The 22283-nt window shown below is 34.1% G+C and overlaps 1 long non-coding RNA gene across 1 annotated transcript; it reads left to right on the top strand.

Annotated features, from left to right (window-relative positions):
• The first annotated feature begins 14366 nt into the window (after nt 1-14366).
• LOC148768470 (uncharacterized) lies at nt 14367-15993 on the top strand. The gene is made up of 2 exons (XR_016033113.1): nt 14367-14787; nt 14885-15993. It is a non-coding gene; the product is annotated as an uncharacterized LOC148768470 (long non-coding RNA).
• Nucleotides 15994-22283: the final 6290 nt, after the last annotated feature.

The raw sequence follows: 22283 nt of genomic DNA on the forward strand, positions 1-22283 counted from the left end.
GTTTTTTATGCGATTACGAGCGACGACGTATCTCCTTCTCCAATAGTTTAGGAACTGAGAGGGGCAAAGTAATACATATCAATTGTTTTTGTTTTTGTTGTTGTAATTATTTATTTATTTTAGAGCATGCTTTGATTTAATTTTATTATTTAATGTTGAATGCTGCAAATTTAAGTTCAGATGTTAGACTAAGGCCTCGTATTATTACAAATATCATATTAATTTGAATTAAATGAAATTAAATTAATTCCTACCAACTAACGAATTATTTAGTTAATAACATTTTTCTATTTCTTAGATTTTTCTATTGGTATTATATGTGATTTGTTTATAAAATTTCTTATTTAACAAATTAAAAAATATTTTTTAAAATAACTTTTTTTTTTTATGTTTTATTAACGGCAACTTTTTTTTTTCTTTTATAGGTAGCTCTTACAAAATTAATCATTATAGTATGTACAACTAGCGGTGGAAATCGGACGGAATGGATCGAAAATGACTTTCTCAGAAAATTTTCATTTTTCTAGGGAGTAAAAAATGAGTTCCAATTTTCGTTCCAAAAAATTTGGAATGCAAAAATTCATTCCGATTTCAGAATGCCTCGGAATCGGTGGAATTTCGGAAATTACATTAGTTTATAATATTTTGTTCCAAATTCGGAGATAACGGAAATTTTCACAATATTTTTTGCTATCTTTTTAAAAAATTTGCATGAAAATGCAAGAAAATGCAAAAGAGAGTTTGACAAAATGCAATAAACAAAAACACATGTTGAAATATAGATTTTCTTATAAGGAAAAAAATGCAACACAAAGTTTATGATACCGATTAATCTTTTCTAAGGTTTTAATTTACTTAGGCCTTTGATATATATATTTTTCATATAAAATATAAGATAACTTATATTATCGAATTACTAAAATATATCATAAAAATTATATTATATAGTTCGAAAAATTATAGAAATATTCGGAACTAAAATCGGATCGGAAATCGGAATTTTCGGTAATTTTATATACCATTCCAATTCCGTTCCAAATAAATTCAGAAGAATCGAAAATCGGAATGAAAATACAGTTCCAATATTTTTGGATCGAAATTGGCGGAATTTAAAAATTTCATTGCGATTTCCACCGCTATGTACAACTAATCGATTTAAGTAAGGGATAATTAGTGAAACCCCCCTAAAACATTTGATTATATTAGGATGGATATACCCTCATTTTGCATATTAGTGAGAACCCCCTATATTTATATTTTAATTTAGCATAAATTCAAATTTTATATGGTATGTCTATATTACCCTTAAATTACTACATAAAAACACCAAACCCTATTTCTTTAATTCATTCTTCATTTTAATTCCACTAGCCGTCACCTCTATCGCTTCTCTCCCCTGCCATCTCGCTTCTCTTCTTTTCTCTTCCCTGCCATCGATCCCCATCTCTGCCCAGCCGCCTCTCAATTGCCACCGCTCCCCACCATCTTCTCGACATCCCCATCTCCCTAGACGAGGATTGACGGCGCGACAACGACGGAGATTACATTGCCCGACAACATCTCAAAGAGGGAGGCATGGAACAACGTTTTAGGCTTCCTCAGCGACGATCTGATGTGGTGGATTGGTAATTGCCGGATGACACCAGAAGGTTTTTGTCCTTGCTCCACTTGAGAGTGGTTGGGAGGTCGAAGATGTGGAGCGGCTGAGACGCGGCGCGAGAACCCTGACATCCATATCACACTAACAAAAGCTCTTCGAAACGGCATCGTTTGATTTCACGAAGCCCGTAGGCAGTTCTCTCTGAAATTGGGGTTTTTTATTTTGTGGTTGATTTAGATAAATTATATTTGTTTTTGATTTTTATAGTTGATTTCAATAATTTTATAGTCGATTTCGACAATTTTGTAGTTGATTTTGATTTTTCTATGATCGAGATTATTAATTTGTAGTTGATTTAATTTGGTACACCTGCTATTCAAAACCACTACTTTTTGTAGTCGTTTTACAAGTTTCTTGTAAACCACTAATTTTTTTAGTCGTTTTACAAGTTTTTTGTAGTTGTTTCGGGAAATAAAAAAACAAAAAAATAGTTGTTTTTAGTAATTTTATAGTTGATTACGAAGAATATTGAGCCAAAAAAATTATAGTTGATTTCAAAGAAAAATAGTTGTTTTCGGAATTAATAGTCGATTTGAAAAACCAATAACTAAAAATAATTAAAATTAAAAAAAAAAGAATTAAAAAAAATATGGAAAATAATATATTTAAAAAAACAGTTTTTAAAAAAAATAAATAAATGAATATTATAAAAAATAATTATTTTTTAAAATAAATAAATGAATATTACAATTAATATATATATTATAGTAATGGAAAGTGAATAGGAGAGAGGGTAAATTTGGAATAATAGAAAAGTTGGATCTATCACTAATAATGAAAAAGGGACTGGATCTCCCATTATTAAAAAAACACTAGAGGGGGTTATGACTAATAGTCCCTTTAAGTAAATACAAAATTTATCAACCGAGCATTTGACTAGCCCCGTTTTATAAAGTCAATAAAACTCGAGAATAGTAACTGAATGAGCTCATTCTAAAAAAGAAATAACTGAATGAGTTAATTTAATAATTAGCTACTAAATGGTTAGATACTGAAGGGGAATACGATGCTACACCCGGTGATTTTCACCGGGTGGCTCTTTTATTGACATGTGTCCTTTTTTATTTATTTTATAATTATATTTCTAAAACCCATTGGGCCATAACTGAACCCGTAGTGGGAATCTTATTAATTAGGGTGCCTGAGTATATTCACCAGGTGTAGCATAGAATTTCCCGATACTGAATGAATAATCAAATCACACGTTAGGATTTGAGACTTTGAATATTGAAATATCTTTTATCACAAAATCACAAAATATATATTAAAAAATAGAATTTATTCGTTTTCCTGAATTGATTTGGCACCCATAGATTAAAGATATAGTTAATTACCTATCTAAAAATTAAGAAAACTAGTACTTCACCCGTGCGTTGCACGGATATCAGTTTCAAAATGAGAAAAATAATAACATTTAAACGATTATCTCTTTATAACAACAACAATTCAAGTAAAACAAAATGGAACGAAATAAAAAAAATTATCTATTAATTCAGAATTGTAACACATGAAATTCGATTAAATATGACAAAAAAAATACGCGAATGGCACAAAGCACGATATGAAGATTAAGTGAAATAATTTAAAACATATGTTATAATTCTATTTCATGGAATGCAATCTACTACACCATGTGAATCCTCTACAAAATAACTAACTTAACAACAAATACAGTAGCATGGAGGTAACACAATAGATATTCAAATAACCTGGAAGTTTATCACTAACAACGTTCAATTAGTGATGCACATTAATCAAACAACAACACAACTTATAAATATTGCAAAAGAGATAAGATGTATACGCCAATACCAATAATAATACCAATACTGATATCAATATTGATACTAATAATGATACTAATACTAATATTAATATTAATACTAATACTAATAATAATACTAATAATACTAATACTATTAATAATAATACTAATACTAATTATAATACTAATATTGATAGTAATATTGATATTAATATTGATACTAATACTAATACTGATACTCGTACTACGGGTACTTATACTGATACTAATTCTAATACTAATACTAATACTAATACTAATACTAACACTAATACTAATACTAATACTGATATTGATACTGATACTGATATTGATACTGATACTGATACTAATACTAATACTAAAAATACTAATACTAATACTTACTGATATTGATACTGATACTGATAGTGATACTGATACTGATAGTGATACTGATACTGACACTGACACTGATACTGATACTAATACTAATACTGATATTGATACTGATGTTAATAATGATACTGATGTTGATAATCATATTGATACTCACAGTAATATTAATATTAATACTAATACTGGTATTCATACTAATACTGATACTAATATTGTTACTCATACTCATACAATGCTGATAAAATTACTAACACTAATACTAATATTATACTAATAATATTGATATTAAAAATAATATTGATACTGATACTGATACTGTTACTGATACTGATAGTGATATTAATATTGATACTCATACTGTTACTGATACTGAAACTGATACCGATACTGATACTGATACTGATATTGATATTGATACCGATACTGATACTTATACTGATACTGCTACTGATATCGATACTAATATTGATACGGATACTTATACTGATATTAATACTAATACTAATACTATTACTAATACTATAACTAATAGTAATATTAATACTACTATTGATACTAATACTATGCTAAAACTAATTTTAATGTTAATGATCTAATGCTAATGATACATAACACATATACATATATTGATACTGATACTGTTACCGATATCGATATTGATACTGATACTGATAATGATACCGATACCGATGCTGATACTGATACTGATACTGATATTGATACTGATACTGATACTGGTACCGATATTGATACCGAAACTAATAATGATACTAATACTGGTACTCATATTGGTACTGGTACATATTGTGGTACTGATACTGATACTGATACTTATACTTATAATGATACCGATAATAATATTGATACGGATACTTATACTTATGTTAATACTAATACTAATACTAATACTAATATTAATACTAATACTAATACTAATACTAATACTAATACTAATACCAATACTAATACTATTAATAATACTAATATTAATACTACTATTATTAATAACATTACTAAATCTAATATGTTAATATTGTTAATGTTAATGCTAATACTAATTTTGATGCTAATGCTAATATAGATATACTAATTATATTATGCTAATTGCTAATTAGTTGTAATTTTAATATTATCCAAATCCTTATTGTATTTCTAATTCTATTCATAACACTAATCATAGTTCTAGTCGTAATCCTAATCATAATCCTATTCCTAACACTAATCATAAGCCTAATAATTTTAATACTAATAATGCTAATGCTAATACTAATGTTAATTCTAATTCTAATCTTAATTATAATTCTAATCCCAATCCTAATGCTAATCATAATCCTAATACTAATGCATGTCATTAATTATCGTACTAAGCATAATCATAATTTTAATTATAATTCTAATACTAATATTAATCATAATCCTAATCTTATATTAATCCTAATTACAATCTGAATCATATTTCTAGTATTAATACTAATACTAATTCAAAGAATCTTAATTATAATTATAATTCTAATACTAATATTAATCACAAATTCTGAATTTGCAATAATTTTTTTTTGCAATGATCTATTATTTAGTATAATTCAATCTCGAACATTTATATCAATTTTTTTATGTGTGGTAGCTGAACCATAAAAAAACACATATTAAATATATCAGAAATTAACATTTAATTATATTATCAAACTGACATTAAAATTATTTAAAATATTATAAGGGTATAAGCAAACGTTAAGACGTAAAAGAACAATAATCATTGTTAATAAGATAAATTATGAAAATCCTCATGAACTTAGGCTAAATTACAGAAAACACCCCCACTTATCGGTGATTACCAAAATTCCCCTGATGTTTGTTTCTGTCTTACACGACCCCCTTATGGTGTGATTTTTTTACGGAATCTTTTTTATTCCATGTAATGTCCCAAAAAATATAGAGTCTACCCTTGCAGACGTAACATTTCTTTTATCGTACTTTTTAAACTAAAAAATTACCCTCAGGGGTGGTCATGGTAATAATAAAAATTTGTGAAAGTGTTATTTAAGAAGAATAAATATTTCGTGTAAAGTTCACAAGAGGGTAATTTTTGTCTTTAAAAAGTACCATAAAAGTAATGTCCTGTGTGCAGGGTATAATAAGCATTATTGGAATATTCCACATAATAAAAAAAATTCCTTGAAAAATCATACTATAAGGGGGTCGATATAAGACGGAAACAAACATTAGGGGAATTATTAATATAAACTATTTACAGCAAGAGCACTTTGAGTGGGATTATTAAATGAGCTATCAAAACATTTACATACCATTTTTATACTCCAAAATAGTAATTTTTAATTCTAATAGAGTTATGAAATGAGGTATTTTGTTATTTCATCTTTCAGAGTGTAAAAATTGATTATGCTATCATGCAGAATAAAATATCAAACATGAGTTATGAATTTAATCACCTCAGTGTCCATTTAGAAAATAACATGTGGCAATTAGATATATTTAATTAACAACTATTTAATACCTATGGTTGGAGCAAATACATTTAGATAAATATCAAAATAAAATATTAAATAGCACATAAATATTTGAAACTCATTTTGATACTTTTGGGTTGAAGTTCCTGTAGATATTTACTTAATTATATTTATTAGAGATAATGAAATACGTATTAGTTGAATACAATATTATAGTATATACGATCATTATACATTTTAAACAAAACAATTGATATTCTTAATGTTAGCCATTAAATAAACTGGATAAACGAATTTAATACCAAAGATTTAGAATTATTATATTTTGAAATATATAAAATCAATTCGTTTATTTATCAATTGATTAAACTTAGCTTAGGTTATTCAATTTATTAGTATAATCATGATAAGATTTTTGTATTTTAATTAGTATATAATTTAAAAAGTTAAATCAATCGTAAAATTTATTGTCACTGGATTCAGTGAAGAAAAAATAATTATTTACTCTGCAATATTTTTTTAATAAATCCAAGTTTATTAATTAAAATAAAAAAATCGTAACACCACCAATCATGCAATTATAATAAGGGAAGATTTTAAATCGAATTTAATTAAATTCAAACTAAATTAATTATAAATTTAAATTAAAAAAATAAATTTATTTAGGGTTTCCAAGAAAGTTGATATATTTAGAGCATTTTATAAATGGTAGGATATAAATATTTTAATAAAATAATTAAATATATTTAATTACCTTTAATTTTGGAAAATGATGACATGTTTTTTGATGATTTATTTCCACCAATCAATTCGCCACTTGGGATAAAATTGAGGACATGTCATCAATTGAAATTGCCAAATGTCAATCAATTAGCTATGGAATTCCACTTTTATATATCATATAGATTTGTTTGTAGAGTATTCGTAATTTTATTAAACATTTCCCAAATCCACCTAGTTTTTGTTAAAAAAATATTATAAATTTTCGCACCTCATCCTCTAACTATGACATTTGGCAACACATGCACCCTCAAATGTTAAAAAGAAGTTGTAACTGTTATGGAATATTATCTTAACCAATAGGCCTCTCTGGTTGGCATTATTACCCAGTATGGGATGAATTGTACTCGTGGGTACAACGTTAGGTTTGGATGATTTTCTCATCCTTGACAAGTGGCCCCACCAATATAATCAGCCAATCGAATTATTAATTGTCAAGTCAATTCCAAAATTGGCTTGACTAATTATCCCATATGTAAACTCACCATCTTACCTAGATGAATTGTCGAAAATATCCTTCAATCATACTATAATTATGAAATTAATACATATAAATATTGAATATCTTCAAATTCCCCCTTTCACAGATCGAGCCGTAGCTTTACCAGGTAAGAATCCATACGTTCATGCTCTTGCCAATCGTTCCATTCTTTAGTTTGTTTTGGGGCTTAACCCCTTCAATTTCACCATAAAATCCTCTAAATTTCTTGTACTTTGCCATATCCAGGCGAAGACGAAGAGTCGCTGACGTCAGACCTTCAATGGACGATTGAGTGAGAGCTTCTCGTAACTGTGAATGTCGCAGAATCACCTTTGTCGCTGATTTTTCCTCTTTATATGTTTTAACTCGTCCAATTTGATTGAAAAAAAATAGGGATTCGTGTTTGGCAACAGCATCTCACCAGAATTGAAGTACATTACCCCTTCTTCTTTGTAGTTCTTTAAGCATTATATTACTTAACTCCTTCAATTTCATTAAAAAAATTAGGGTTTCGTGGTTGGCACCTAACATCTCACCAGTTTTAGGTTACCATCTGCAACCTTTTCCGCCGAAATTTAGTGCAATTAGCTACAGGTATGTGCTTCGCTATTTATACTGAAAACATGGTTGATTTAATGCGTTTTAGGGATTCTCTGTATATGTACCTGTGTAGGGACATACTAGCCTAAGAAGTGTGAGTTGACTTACTCTACGTCTGGTATTTTGAAAAAAAAGTCTCATCAATTAATTTTGTATGTCTGTATTTGGCTTGATTATGATTTGTCTTTTCATCAAATAATATGATTTGTATTACTATATTGAAGTCATGAACTGCAATTGTTGTGCAAAGATGAACGAAATATAAGGTATGTTATTACAGAGTGCATTTGGTTATAAAGTTACAATTAGGGGCTTTTCTTATTTTGGGGCACAAAGTAAAGAAAAAATGGCTTTCAAAAGGGTGTCGTCACAGATTCAACAACTATTTTTTTTTTTGTAATCTACGTTACCAGGTTAAACATAGGTTATTTCAAATATTTTAAATGGATTCTGTTACGTTCTTAATCTTTAATTTTTATTTTGCCTTCTGGTTTCAAGTTAATTTTGTTTTTGGTTCATATTAGTTAATTTATTAATGATCGTTTTGATTTTAAGGGGTTGTTTTTAAGGTTAGTTTCAGTGATTTTACGGTACAATTGAATATTGCGGCAATCTAACATTTTTGTTAGCACAATTTAATAATCACCCTCGCTGTACACAATATAATATGATTAGTTCTGTGAGATGTTGTGGTTTATAAATATCTATTGTATACAAAAATGATATTAGGTACTGATGTTAATGTAGGAAATTGTTGGTTTGCGATGGATTTTTCAAAAAAGAAAGAAGGCGTAGTTGTTTTGCACCAACTCATGTTTAATTTCAGAATGTTTTTCTTGATGTCTATTCACATTTTTAGTCAAAAAAATCGTCGTTGTTTGTCTTGCTCTCACAATAACACCCAAACTTACAGTTTGGTAGGTCGAACACCTTCACACCTCAACTATTTGCGTACACTAGTTGGTTTGAACGATTTAACATGCCGTGATAATCCTAGAATCATACAAACCTTTTACCGATTGTGTTACATTATTGAAAATGTGGCTGGTCTTAAAGAAAATAGAAATGTCTCGATACCCGAGCAAGTTGCAATATTTCTTTAAATTTTAGCCCACCACACAAAAAATTTGTTGTTCAAGAGTCCTTTTAACATATTTGGGTACACGGTAAGCAAGCCCTTTAACCGCGTCTTTTTGGCTTCGCTTAAGTTACATGAAATATTATTGATTACCAAAATCCGTCGATGAAAATTGTGAAAATAGCGATTTTCACACTTCAAAGTAACAATAATCACCATATAATGTCACTATTGTCTTACGCAACCGTAATTTGTTTAAATAACGACCTTATTATGGTGCTTATTTATTAGGGCTGTCTTGGTGCACTAGATGGGACGTCCATAGGGTGTCGTGTTTCTTATCATGATAAACCAAGATACAAGAATCGCAAGGGTAATGTGTCGATCAATGTTCTAGCTGTTTGCGATGATAACCTGAACTTTATATACTTACTTACTGGATGGGAAGGGTCTGTAGCAGATAGGAGTGGATATTTCGAAATTAAATGTAGTTCATTGTTTTTTTATTTGACTTGAACATGGGTACTAATGTATTTTAATGTCATAATGCTTTAACATTCCATTTGGACCTGTTGTAATCTGAATTTTATTTATATTGTTATAATGGGTTGCTTGATTTTCATATAATTCAGGTTGTATGGAAACTAATGCTGCACCGAAAAAATGCACTACAAGCAAAATTTGTGTCTCCAACAGCCGACACTATTGGACAATCCTTGGAGAGAAAACGTTAATTTTAGGTTGGAAATATACTGTATCAAGAGGGTGGAAGTGTGAAAATGGTTTTAAAACCGGTTATTTAGGAACCCTTAAACAATATATGGTTCAAAGATTTTCGGGTACCAATCTTAAGGCCTCTCCCACATCCATTCCAAGATACACATGTGGAAAAAATATTACGGAGCATTAAGCACCATGTTGTCAAGTTCCGGATTTTGATGGAATGACTCGAACAACATCATAGACGTCATTAACGACCAAGTGTGGCAAGATTACATCAAGGTATTCCTTTTCCTATTATTATGTCACATTAATAGTTTTATACAATTCTTAATGTTAAATTTTCTGCAGCATGTTTGAACCTAGACAGATGTCAATGCCCGTTTACATCAGTTGCATAATACAGTAGAATTTCATGGGACCAAAGAAGAAGCCTACTTTTAGGTGCGGAGATCTTTTGTACGAGTTGGAATGGAGTAAGAAGATCGATTTTGTCGATCTGTTGTGCATGGAATCTTGTCGGGGCAGCTTCGAACGTGAAAGGAAAAATACACTTTCCCTTTTCAGCTGTCAAGAAGCTATTCAAAATAAATTTAACATGTTCTTCTCTTACAAGCAGCTCACGAAAAAAAGGAGATTCTAGCTCAAGAAGACGTTCGCTACAATTCAAGGACTAACATCATTTCAACTTCAACCGACATGTGGGATCACATCCAGAAGGTTACAATAAGCGTAGCAAACAATCTGCGTACATTTTTGAAGTCTTTAATTATTAGTTAACGGAATCTCAATCCTTGTGCCTAATCACCTATTAAATCAAAAAAAATTGCGATAATGCAGCCTAGTAATTTTGTGTTTTTGTTACCGCCACTCTGCAGAGCCTAAGTACAATGCATTGAAGTGCATATTAAGCCGAGAGCCCGTGCAAAACCCCAATATGGTTGAAGAAGTAATTGTGGCACTATCCGATGACGATGAAGCACACCCTAAAGCCGACGAAGGATCTCGATTTGCAGACCATGCTACTGAAGCGATCGACTAAGAGATAACGCTCAGGCTTTCGAGGTTGTTGCCGAGCAAGAGTTTGCCAATGTAAACCCAAACGAGCCGCATACAGTCATAACATTTCACTGGGTTCTTCGGAAAACGTTGACTTCAATATGCTCAGCTATCTCAACTATGTCTCCGACTTTGAGGGATCAAGAGACACCGAGGTTAGCACGGGCTACGTGGACAGTTTTGTCGAGTTTCAGGGAAGCTCTATTTACGCTCAGGCTTTCGAGGTTGTTGCCGAGCAAGAGTTTGCCAATGTAAACCCAAACGAGCCGCATACAGTCATAAAAATTTTGCCGGGTTCTTCGGAAAACGTTGACTTCGATCTGCTCAGCTATCTCAACTATGGCTCCGACATTGAGGGATCAAGAGACACCGAGGTTAGCACGGTCAAACTCACACTACGTTGACAGTTTTGTCGAGTTTCAGGGAAGCTCTATTTTACGCTCGAAATCGGGAAGCATGAGGAAATTCAAACCATTCGGGACTCCGAATAGCTCAACGGATTCAAACAAGCCTACTCCGTTAAGTTCTTAACCCCAACAAAAAAATAAGTGGTTCAAGGTTTGTCCCGTTGGTAAAATAGGGAACATTTTGTGCACGAAAAAACTATGGCATGTCTTGTGCATTTTTATGGTTTAGGATATACCTACTGTATGTAAGATATGGTGTGTCTTTTGCGAATTTAATGTGTTATTATCTTTGTTGTATGTAATATAGGGAATCTGAACGAAAAACGAACGGGTGTAAGATAGTGTGGTTTAAGTATTACGTTTTGTGGTAAACAAACTTTTTTTTAATGATAGGCACTCTATTGTATTTTGTAATATGGTACTGTTTGTAAATCGAAAAAGTTATGGAATGTGTCCATATAGTGGGTTGGTGTTGGAGTAATTAGGATGTTATTATAGCAAATTAAGACATAGGCTGTTTTTTTAGTAAGTATAACTAACTATAATTTCTAAAATAATTAGTAATAAGTGCAATTGGTAAGTAAAATATGGCACGACAACTGATTATATTACATCAAAATTAAAAGCATCCGATTTTAAATTTGTTCTCATTCTAGAAACATTAAATAAAACACAACAAAATAGGAAAATTCAACAACCTCAGTCATATAGTAGAATTAAACACATTATTTCTAAAGCTAAAAAGTCTAACGACCATCTAATATCAAGTGCACCATATTTGCCTTGTGTTCGAAAGTAAGATGTTGCAGCTTGAAGCTAATGGCAATAGGAAAGTAAGAATTCTTAGCTCAAAGCGAATGCCAAACGCAAAGTAGGAATTCTTAGCACAATCTAATTCCATAAGAAAATAAAATTAAAATTAAAATTAAAATTAAAATTAAAATAAAAATAAAAAAATAACTAAAAAAATAAATGTGTAAAATAAATAAATTTATAAATAAATAAATAACAAAAAAAAAAAAGCTAATTCCATAAGAAAGGGTATATTGCTTAACTCGGAGCTAATACCAAAACGAAAGGAAGAATGCTTAGCACAAGCTAATTCCATAAGGAAAGCACAATGCTTAGCTCGAAGCTAATGCCAAAAGAAAAGTAAGAATCCTTAGCTCAAAGCTAATGCCAAAAGGATTAGAATGCTTAGCACATGCTAATTCCGTAAGGCGACGAAGATAATGCTTAGCTCGAAGCTAATGCCAAAAGGAAAGTAAGAATTCTTAGCACAAGCTAATTCCATTAGAAGAGGAATAATGCTTAGCTCAAAGCTAATGCCAAAAGGAAAGAAATAATGCTTAGCTCGAAAGCAATGCCGAAAGGAAAGTAAGAATGCTTGGCAAAAACTAATTCCGTAAGAAGAGGAAGAATGCATAACTCGAGTATAATACCAAAAGGAAAGTAAAAATGCTTAGCACATGCTAATTCAATAAGGAGATGAACAATCCTTAGCTCAAAGCTAATACCAATAAGAAAGTAATAATTCTTAGCTCGAAGCTAATGGCAAAAGGAAAGTGAGAATGCTTCGCTCGAAGTTAATGTCAAACGGAAAGTAAGAATGCTTAGCAAAATCTAATTCCATTAGAAAAAAATGAATATATAAAATAAATAAATATATGAATAAAAGAAAAAAAAACAAATTCCATATGAAAAGGTATAATGCTAACCTCGAAGCTAATACCAAAATGAAAGTAAGAATGCTTAGCACAAGCTAATTCCATAAGGGGAGTGTTAACCTCAAATTTAAATGTCTGCAAAATAAATTACAAGACAAGAAAAAATAGGAACAAATAATTATATTTTAATCAAAACGAAAATGGGTTACAATCTTTGTTGATTCCTCTGATTCTTCTCCTAGATATAATCCAAGGGCCGAAGCTTGTTCTTGAATTGTGAGCTTGATTCCACCGTTGATTTGCGGAAGTAGATATGAATATCTAGAAATCGATTTGGGGATTTCTAGGTCTTGTGGATTTGGTGCCTTGATGAAGATGTAGAACCTCCGCGGTTGTTGTTCTTCGTCGTGGCAAGAGCTCGAGACTTGAGAGCTTTTGAGTGCTTGATGTACGCCTTGCTTGATGCTTGTGTCCTTTTTTCTTGTATATGTTTGAGACCTACTTTTATAGACTCGGTTTTAGGGTTTCTTGACTTGAAACTTGGACCGGTGGGCTTGACCACTTGCCACTTCACGTGTGCTAGATTTTATAAGCCCAAATAGCTAACCCAAAAATAAGAATTTAGTGCTTATTTTGAGTTAACTCACATCGCACATAGCCCAAATTTAGTATGGACTTCGATATAAAGCCCAAACTCTTCACGGGCTTTGACTTGAGATTCAAATTAACAACCGATTTATTAATTTGTAATTTAATCTCAAAAAATGGATATAAGCCCAAATTTAATATGGATTTTTTTAATCGAGATCCAAATTAATAACCAATTTATTTGGGCCATTAATTCGTAATTTAATCTCAAATTTTTTTTTTTTGACAAAATTTCAATGTCAACAAATGCCCCCACTTCAAGGATCGGCGAAGAAAATGCTGAGTGCTAGTCAATGACGGGACTTGAAGTATTTGAATTTATATTTTCCAAATTTGCAGAGCCCGTTCATGTATAAACGTGGATGGCCTATCACGGCTTGAGCCAGCAAACGAGGAGTCGGCAAAAAATTCCATCCCACAGTCGTGGACATTGCAAACATTCCAAATTTTCTTTTCTTTTTCTTTTCAAAGTTTTGTCATGGGCCCTACTTGGACAATAGATAAGTTGTAAGTCGTAGGTGCACATCAGCCACACCTAACAAATTTTGATTTTTTTTTTCAAAAAATTGTCTGGGCCCACAACTCATGGTCTTTGTAGACCATCCACATGAAATAGCTGCCAAGCCATCTTCCAAATAGGCTACGGCGAACAACAGAGAAAAAAAAAGAGTTCATTCACAAATTTGATTCTTCTTTAATAACTTGGAAAATTTCTTCTAATGTGAAACGAAATCTTTGCCTTTGAGAGTTTCCTTCACAACATTGATTAGAGCTTTCCAATTAAGAAAATCAATATTCGCCGAAGTTACTCTGCACATCAAAATATTATTCTTCCTTGTTTACGAAATGCAGAGAGGTTGACCATGATCTTTTATAATTTTAGCATCTTCCCAATCTTATATAAACCATAGAAGCTGTGGGTTTTCCGCAATGCAGCAGTAGACAGTTCGATATTTGCCATCATCGTTTCATTGATTTCTGATGGTGTTCTGCTTGATACATGCTAGAGCTTCAAATCATATCCGACGAGATTAAGCACACTCTTTTGTCCATTACATGTTCGACAAATTGACCAAAAGATTTCATTTTTTTTTTTTTTTTCTCAAACATGTTTCTTGCTGTTTTTTTATTGATCTCCATATGTCTTTTCTGCAGACAACAGCCGCTAAGGGATCTTGGCAGACAATTTTTTGCACTCTTACGTATTTGCAACCACAACATGGACGGTGGCAATTAAGAGTGCGATTTGGCTTTGCCGTGGCATCTTTGAACGTGCCGGAAAGTGAAGCATGACGCCTAGATGACGCCGAGCGTGGATTGCATCTTTTGTTCCGTTTAAGCAAACGTGGGCACTATGGCACAAGTAACAGTGAAATAGTGATGCGAAGGCTCAATCTTGAGTGCACGACGAAGATGTAAAGACATTTGAAAAGTCGTAACAGCACTTCCCCTCAAGAAGGCGTGAAGCAGGAATGAAGGTGGCGCTTGGGTCTCCGGGACAATAGGCTGCTCCAGATATCATTCGAGCTTGAGTCCTAGATCCATTATCCCATACGCAGACGTTGGTGATTAGAGATCCGTTCAACCCCAACGAGCAAAGGTGTGTTACAGTGGAGAATAAAAGGTCCATCATTTCTCATGTTTTTGGCCTGCCATATTTAGCAATGTTGGAGCTTTCCTCGCCCATCAATCGGCAGCCATCGACGATATCTGGAAATGGAACAACGCGAGGCACGACGATGCGGAGAAGGGCAAATATGGACCGGAGATTGGGATTACAAACATAAAGGCTCCAGGCATCAATGAAATTGAGACGTCAAGGATGTACTTCAAGTCTGTGCAAAGTGATGGTGTGGAGATGAATGTGATTTTGAGACTTGTGATAAAGTTGGGGCAACACTTTTACAATCGCGAGGATGACTTGGGACGGGCAAACCTGTAGAGTAAAGGTGTGTTACCGCTTGCACGATGTCACCTACTGAATTGCTCCAATGAGCTCCTGATTTCCACTTGCTTTTGACTCTCGGTGGAATCACCAATGTTTGCTGAAGACGGATTCGACTTCAGGATTCGCTTCAGCTTGGTCAACGGCGAAACTTTTGCTCCTCCTATTTTTCTTCTTTGATTCCAGGCTCTTAAATAGGGACTATGCAGAGAAATCTATTTTAACCGAATGACACAAACTTGGAAATTTTCTTTATATTTCAAGTGCAGGGATTTTATGTATCAAAGCAATGTGGACTATGTCTCTTTCCGTAAAGAAATCTTCTTATTCCTCTTGCTTACTTTGCCCCCAAGCGGATTTTTTTTTTTTTTTTTTTTTGGTTTGACTGAACTTAGAATATGGGTCTAAGCTGCCTACGTACCCTCCTCAAAGGGATCAAGTCATAACGTAGTTCAAGCGAACAACTTAGAACAATTTCTTTTTTTTTTTTTTTTTTTTGGTTTGACTGAACTTAGAATATGGGTCTAAGCTGCCTACGTACCCTCCTCAAAGGGATCAAGTCATAACGTAGTTCAAGCGAACAACTTAGAACAATTTTTTTTTTTGTTTTTTTTTTTTGTTTTGACTGAACTTAGAATATGGGTCTAAGCTGCCTACGTACCCTCTTTAAAGGGATCAAGTCATAACGTAGTTCAAGCGAACATTTCACTTTAATTTATCATGTTCTCTTCTCCAAAAAGAGATGTTTCTTCAAGGATAATGCGAGATTTGGATTCAACTCATCAACGGCGCTTGCATAACACGAGCTAACATTGACTTCCACTTCGTTTTCACTTTGAGCATCTTCGCACATAGAAACATGATGTTTGATGACGCATAGCTTCATCTTCACCGCTCCATTTGTTGCAATAAGCAAGATCGATGAATCTTTTCTATTTGGTCGAAGTGGCAGAGGACTTTGAGCTTCACTTCTCAATTCCAATTCGTCTATTTTCTCATCACGGTCCATTTTCCTTTGTTGTTGCCCTTTACGGCCGCCAAGACGTGTGAAAACAGATGTACCACTTGGAGACAGTATTATGGACATTGGAGACACAATTAGAAGGTCCAAGCCTTTCAAAGACAGAAGCTCGAGCAACAGGGGCACCAAGTCGATCAAAAACAGAAACACGATCGGTGCTTTTCTTTTGCTTTCCACCATCCTTTACGGTGATATGTTGGACATTGACGCACTCTTCTTTCCTTGATACGCGTATCCTAACTGGTTCAATTGGCGTGAATCCCAAACCAACTCTAGGTTGATCAACATGGGAACCTTGTCTTCTCAATGTCCTTTGTGCTTCATTTAGTCCGTGGATCTTTTCTCTCGTTAACTAAGGTTTTAGTTCACCTAATCGTGATGAGCTAGAGAAGTTGTATCCACACTTGGTTAGGAGATTATATGCTTTCGGATTGAACTCTCCTTGAGCTCTTTGATGCTGAACGAGCGCGGATGGCGTTTTCTCACGAGCTAACGGGCTCAAGCAGATGATGGGCATAATCAACTCCCTTTTGATGACTTGACAATGACTCGATTCCACTTTACATGATTCTACATCACATGGCAATGAAATATAATCACTGAACAAAACTTGTCCTTCTTTTTGGCATGACAGAGGAACATATGGGAATACCGACGAATCAAATTTCTCTATGGACTTGTTGATTTTGCACGCCGGGGCTTCAATTATAGCGGCCAACTTCTCGAACTTCGCGCCACTATCATCCATAGGTGTGTCCTCAACTACCAAATTTTCTTGCGCCGAGTCTAAGTCCACATAAAGTTTAGCATCGACAAAATGTGATTCCGCCTCAGTGAATGGTTTTGTATTAGCATCGACTTTCACTAACTCTCCATTTCTCGAGTATTTGAAGCATTGATGAAGGGTAGATGGAACAACTCCATTTTCGTGAAGCCATGGCCTTCCCAATAACAAGTGATAAGAGGTCCTTGCATCGATCACATGGAATAGTGTACTGGCGGTTAGTTCTCCAATTGTGAGATCTAATCGAACCATTCCAATTGCTCGTTGACCCTCTTGATTAAAGCCTTGAATAGTCAAACGACTACAAGTCAAGTCTTCAACTGCGATCCCCACTTGTTTCAAAGTAGATTTTGGCATGATATTGACCGCTGACCCTCCATCTATAAGCATGCGGTCGACCTTCTTCTCATGCAATAACCCCGAGACAAAAAGTGGACGATTATGAGGCTTTGACCCTAGCAACAAATCTTCATCCGCGAACGTCATAGTTGTGCAACATGTAGCAAGTTTCTGACTCTTTTCTTCACGTGAAATGGCCGATAACCTTTCGGCTTTTGCTTGAAGAAAGTATTGCGGAAAGAATTCTTCCAAAGTTACTTGACTATGACGGGAACCTTTGAATGAACTTCTAGGTAAGGTGCCATATGCTTTCGCATCCTCAATCCCACTTTCATAGTGAGTGCATTTAGGTAGCTTTATTGGCTTCAATGAGTGAAGCTTCTCAGCACGCCGCCTTTGTTTTTGTCGATGCGTCACGAGGGTCCATTCACCATCATCATCAACTACATGTGTGGAATCTTCTTTGCATATGATTTCTCTCTCAAGAAGCAAAGATTTCACAAAGGTTGGCTCAAGGCTCCCGAATTGAAATTTCGACGATTCTTCTATAATAGAGGATAGAACTTGACGAGGACTCCAGGCATGAGCTATGCTAGCAACATTTGTGTTGACTACATCTTCGGTATCTATGATTATTTTTCCTTCTTGGGCCAATCTAAGGATCTTTTCCTTCACCACAAAGCATTTTTCTATAGGATGGCCGATAACTCTATGATACTTGCAGTATTTAGGGTCATTTACCTTTTCGGCCTCCTCGGGGCGTTTTGATTCAGGCAACTCTATCAATTCCTTTTCCAACAACGCATCAAAGATTTGCGAGACGTCAGAGTCCGGGAACGGGTATTCTTTTTCTTGCATTTCTTTCAATGTAGGTTGACGTCTATCATTGAACATACGTTGATTTTCCTCTATTTCGTCTCTCTTCTTCGATTGAATCTTCACACTACCTGCCTTGATGGCCATAGACTCTTCAGCAATCCTAGCGAATTTATCGCCTCTCCTTGAGTCTTTGTTTTCTATCCTTTGACTGTCCACGGTAAAATCGCTTTTATGGTTAGCGATGCTCAATTCCATATCGTGGGCACGAGTAGCTAATTCTTCAAAATTTCGGGGCTTAATCCCTTGAAGAATATAGAGAAGTCCCCAATGCATCCCTTGGATACACATCTCAATCGCTGACACTTCGGATAGCTTATCCTTGCAATTTAGACTTAGTGCACGCCAACGGTTGATGTAATCCACAACCGGTTCATCTTTCCACTGCTTCGCGTTGGTAAGCTCGATCATACTCACAGTACGACGCGTGCTGTAGAAGCGATTCAAGAATTCATGTTCCATCTCTTCCCAACTGTTGATGGACTCGGGTTCCAAATCGACATACCAATCGAAAGCATTTTCCTTGAGTGATCTTACGAATTGTTTCACCAAGAGATCGCCGTTAGTCCCCGCATTGTTGCAAGTTTCGATAAAATGAGCAATATGTTGCTTGGGGTTCCCCTTTCCGTCGAATTGTTGAAGTTTTGGGGGTTGGTATCCCGCTGGCATCCACAATGCATCGATCCGCTTAGTGTGCGGCTTTGAGTACATGGGTGAGACTTGAGATGGTCCGCCATATTGCGCTTTGATAGTATTGGCAATCATCTCTTGCAATTGTTGAACAGATAGCGTGGCAACAGACATCGAAGAATGAGTGGCACCTTGCACGAAGTCCGGCTTGGGATGTGCTTCTTCAACTTGCTTTGCCTTCTCGTCACGAAGCGGGTAGGATTCGTGCTTCGGGGTAAACTCCCCAACCTCTGACTGTTCCAACTTATCCATTAATTGAGCGATTTTCATGTCTTTGTCTTCGACTATTTTTTGAAGATTGGCCGCTGTTTGGGCCAAGTGCGCCAATTGCTCATCCACGGAAGTCGCATCAACCACCATAACCGGCAATGTGGTGAAGGCTTGAGATTTGGAGTCGATCTCTTCCGAGCCTGAGCAGCTTGAGCCGTTTCTCGTAGTTGTATTCTCGATCTTGCCCCCGGTGGATGATAAACCAACGACGGTGGCAATCTCGGTAGCCTTTTGGATCAAAGAGTTTTGGTTCTTCTTTGGAGCCATTGGATCGTTGAACACGTGGATATGCGCTTCGATGTAGGAGAGGAGATGAGAGGCAAAGTTGTCCCACCGGGCGTGCCAATTTGTTAACCTCAAATTTAAATGTCTGCAAAATAAATTACAAGACAAGAAAAAATAGGAACAAATAATTATATTTTAATCAAAACGAAAATGGGTTACAATCTTTGTTGATTCCTCTGATTCTTCTCCTAGATATAATCCAAGGGCCGAAGCTTGTTCTTGAATTGAGAGCTTGATTCCACCGTTGATTTGCGGAAGTAGATATGAATATCTAGAAATCGATTTGGGGATTTCTAGGTCTTGTGGATTTGGTGCCTTGATGAAGATGTAGAACTTCCGCGGTTGTTGTTCTTCGTCGTGGCAAGAGCTCGAGACTTGAGAGCTTTTGAGTGCTTGATGTACGCCTTGCTTGATGCTTGTGTCCTTTTTTCTTGTATATGTTTGAGACCTACTTTATAGACTCGGTTTTAGGGTTTCTTGACTTGAAACTTGGACCGGTGGGCTTGACCACTTGCCACTTCACGTGGGCTAGATTTTATAAGCCCAAATAGCTAACCCAAAAATAAGAATTTAGTACTTATTTTGAGTTAACTCACATCGCACATAGCCCAAATTTAGTATGGACTTCGATATAAAGCCCAAACTCTTCACGGGCTTTGACTTGAGATTCAAATTAACAACCGATTTATTAATTTGTAATTTAATCTCAAAAAATGGATATAAGCCCAAATTTAATATGGATTTTTTTAATCGAGATCCAAATTAATAACCAATTTATTTGGGCCATTAATTCGTAATTTAATCTCAAATTTTTTTTTTTTGACAAAATTTCAATGTCAACAGGGAGGAAGAATGCTTAGCTCGAAGCTAATGCCAAAAGGAAAGTAAGAATGCTTAGCACAAGCTAATTGCACAAGAAGTGGAATAATGCTTAGCTCGAAGCTAATGCCAAAAGGAAAGTAAAAATGCTTAGCACAAGCCAATTCCTTATGGAGAGGAAAAATGCTTAGCTCGAAGCTAATGCCAAAAGGAAAGTAAGAATGCTTAGCTTGAAGCTAGTGCCAAAACGAAAGTAATAATGCTTAGCTAAAGAAAATTTCATAAGGAGAGGAATAATGCTTAGCTAGAAGTTAATGACAAAAGGAAAATAACATTGCTTAGCACAAGCTAGTTCCATAAGGAGAGGAATATTGCTTAGCTAAAAGCTAATGCCAAAAGGATAAAAATAATGGTTAGCTCGAATCTAATGCCAAAAGAAAATTAAGAATGCTTAGCTCAATCAAAGCTAATGCCAAAAGGAAAGTAAGAATGCTTAGCACAAAAAAATTCCATAAGCAGAGGAAGAATGCTTAGCTCGAAGCTAATGCCAAAAGAAAAGTAAGAATGCTTAGCACAAGCTAATTCCATAAGAACAGGAACAATGCTTAGCTCAAAGCTAATGCCAAAAGGAAAGTAATAATGGTTAGCTCGAAACTAATACCAAAAGGAAAGTAAGAATGCTTGGCGAAAGCTAATTCCGTAAGAAGAGGAAGAATGCTTAGCTCGAAGCTAATGCAAAAAGGAAAGTAAGAATGCTTAGCACAAGCTAACTCCATAAGGAGATGAACAATGCTTAGCTCAAAGCTAATGGCAATAGGAAAGTAATAATGTTTAGCTCGAAGGTAATGGCAAAAGGAAAGTAAGAATGCTTAGCTCGAAGCCAATGCCAAACGGAAAGTAAGAATGCTGAGCACACGTTAATTCCATAAGAAAATTAAATAAAACATAAAACTAAAAATAAAAATAATAATAAAAATAAATATAAAATTAAATTAAAAAAAATGTCTAAAATAAATAAATATATCAATAAATAATACAAAAAAACTAATTCCATAAGAAGATGAATAATGCTTAGCTCGAAGCTAATGGCAAAAGCAAATTAAGAATGCTGAAGCACAAGTTAATTCCATAAGGGGAGGAACAATGCATAGCTAGAAGCTAATGCCAAAAGGAGAGTAAGAATGCTTAGCTCGAAGGTAATGCCAAAAGGAAAGTAAGAATGCTTATCTAAAAGCTAATGTCAAAAGGAAAGTAATAATGATTAGCACAAGCTAATTCCATAAGAAGAGGAATAATGCTTGGAGAGGAATAATGCTTAGCTCGAAGCTAACGCCAAAAGGAAAGTAAGAATGCATAGCATAAGCAAATTCCATAAGGAGCGGGATAATACTTAGCTCGAAGCTAATATCAAAAGGAAAGTAAGAATTCTTAGCTAAAAGCTAATATCAAAAGGAAAGTAAGAATTCTTAGCTAAAAGCTAATGTCAAAAGGAAAGTAAGAATGCATAGCAAAAGCTAAATTAATG

Source organism: Erythranthe guttata, chromosome 8 (genome assembly GCF_056151865.1).
Source record: "Erythranthe guttata isolate IM_541 chromosome 8, IM_541, whole genome shotgun sequence".
Lineage (NCBI taxonomy): Eukaryota > Viridiplantae > Streptophyta > Magnoliopsida > Lamiales > Phrymaceae > Erythranthe > Erythranthe guttata.